General features: G+C 35.7%; 1 pseudogene; it reads right to left on the bottom strand.

The window, feature by feature from the left end:
• Positions 1-705: 705 nt before the first annotated feature.
• On the bottom strand, positions 706-799 carry LOC119473992 (annotated as a pseudogene).
• Positions 800-2,549: the final 1,750 nt, after the last annotated feature.

Here is a 2,549-nt window from a genome sequence, read left to right as displayed (position 1 = left end):
TAATATGCTGATCTCCATATGATAAAAGAGGAGTTTGCAGGCATTTAACAACACATATTATTTTAAGCTGATAATAGGCTGGGAGTAGGTGCTGGGGGATACAATGAACAAACTGGATAAGCATCTCTGTCCTTATAAAATGTACATCCCAGGGATTAATGATTTACTATGAGATCATTTATAATGTATAACAACCAGGTAAAAAATCTATTGTGATTTTTTTGGTAGCAGTGTCTGAAAGCTTTGAAATTCTAAAAAAGAAAATAAAGGAATTAAAAATGTTTAAATTGGTGCATGTAGATAGTATATTATGTGACTATTTGCCAAGTATCCCAAAAGTAAGATATTAGAGATCCCAATTTAATCATTTAAAGTAAATACTTTTAATATTAACCTCATTCTTATCAAAAAGCGTACTATTATAGTAACAGGCCATGCAATCTCAAAATCAACAACATTCATGTAAATTGATAAGTTGATATTATATCAAATAGAAATCTCATAACAATTAGCTGGGCCAGTAGTTGAATTTTTCAGTTTTTTAGAAGCATAATTTGAAGACTTGTAAAATTTATAGGACAGTTGAAATTGAAATTTATTTTTAAACATCAGACGGGTAATGTACTGATGTAAAAAGGTTTAAGGAAAAAGATTTGGAATCTTGTAAAATTAATAGGACAGTTGAAATTGACCTTTATTTTTAAACGTCAGACTGGTAATGTGCTGATGTTGTAAAAAGGTTCACACACAGATTTGAGTGTGGAAACCCAATCGTCACATTTAGGAATTAAAAAAGAACTAAAATAGACTAAAAAAAAAAAATGCACATGGGTACTTTTTAACCAGTAGTACCAGGCACCCGGAAATGAATGCTTTCAAGTGAAATAAGAAAAGATCATGGTTCTTATTTGGGCTAATGCTTCTGATAGGCATAGCAGGAATGAATGAATGAATAAATGAATGAATGGATTTTATTAGCATATATAATAAAAAAGTAAAGAACTTTACAAGATAATTTTAGATAGTGATAAGTACAGTAAAATGGGGTCTATGATAAGTGAATTAAATATTTACTTGAATACCTAATACATTCCTAAACTTACTGTGGCTAAAGAGCTCCTGATTCATTCCCCTCACCACCAGCTTCTCACTAGGGGATGCTTCTGTAGATTGTGAGGTCTGGGAAGATTTTGAAGGTGTTATTTGAGTTGAGATATGAATAGTGAAGTGTCTGTGTGCATTCCAGGTATGGAGGTGGGAAAGTGTTGGCTTTGGGGTGGAAATGAGTTTAGTGTGTTGGAGACACTCAGTATGAAATGTTGGAACGTATCCAGAGAAGAAATAGTGGTAGATGAGGCTAGAGAGGTGGAAAGGGCCTTGATCTTTTAGGACAGAATAAGGAGTTAGGATTTCACTTTAATGATGGCAGCAAGTCTGTAGAGTGTTCTAGGTCTGCGGATTGATGGCCTCATGACTAGGGCTACTGTGTAGTGACTGACTGGTAGAGACAGAAGAGGAAATGGGGACCTTTCAGAGCTGTTGTCTGGGTAAGAAACCATAGCAGCTGTGTAGTTGGAGCCCGGGCCAGCTTTGGCAATATACTTTGCAGACAGAACTAAGAACTTAAGTATGGATTCTATGTGGAAGGCAGGAGATGAGTAGTCAAGAGTTGAGGTTTCAGTTGAGCAACTGAATGTGTGATGGTTCAATTGCTGAGATGGGGAAAATTGGAGGAGACGGTGGTGGTGAGGGGAATCAGAAGATACCTTTTGGCCACAATTGGTTTTAGATACTTATTAGACAAGTGAGGTGGTTTAGTGGGCAGTGGAATAAATGTCTGTAGTTCAGTGGAGAGGTCAAGATTAAAATGACAAAGGTAGGTGTCAGCAACACAGAGCTGACTTCAAAGCCATGAGACTGGATGAACTCCCTATAAGGGGAGGGCCTAAGTTTACTTCCTTAAATTGAGAAAGTTGGACAGGATGGTGTTTAAGGTCCCGTATTTTCCAAAAAGTTAAAGTTTATTGAATTTCAGAGAGTCTCTGTAAGAAACTTGAAGTGATGGATTTTTTTTTTTTGTAAAATGCTTTAGCTTCTTTTAAATCATGAAAAAGATGAATGGGAAGAAATACAGACATTTAAATATTTGACAACGGTATTTATTCTGAAATTGCTTGTCCACAAAGCATGATATGTAACTGCAATCAGATATCCTTCTGAAAGTGAAAATAATCTTCATTTTGTAAGGTTTCAGTTAAACCCGATTGGCGGTCAATGTGAACTTATTTTTATCAAGAAATTTTAAGCAGCTTTATTGAGGAGTCAAGTGACACCCAAGCTGCACATATTAGAAGTGTAAAGTTTGATGTTTTCACACAGGTATTCAGCCATAGAGCTGCCACCCCTAGAGATAATAGACGTACTTGGCATCCCAACAGTTTCCTTCTACTCTTCAGTACTGTTTCCCTCCTGCCTCTGATCCACAGGCAACCACTGATAAGCGTTTTGTAACTGTAGATTCATTTTCATTTTCATTTTTTTTTTTTTTT

Source organism: Cebus imitator, unplaced genomic scaffold (assembly GCF_001604975.1).
Source record: "Cebus imitator isolate Cc_AM_T3 unplaced genomic scaffold, Cebus_imitator-1.0 Scaffold199, whole genome shotgun sequence".
NCBI lineage: Eukaryota > Metazoa > Chordata > Mammalia > Primates > Cebidae > Cebus > Cebus imitator.
The sequence above is the reverse complement of the archived record's forward strand: the minus strand, read 5'-3'. Positions and strand labels throughout refer to the sequence as shown.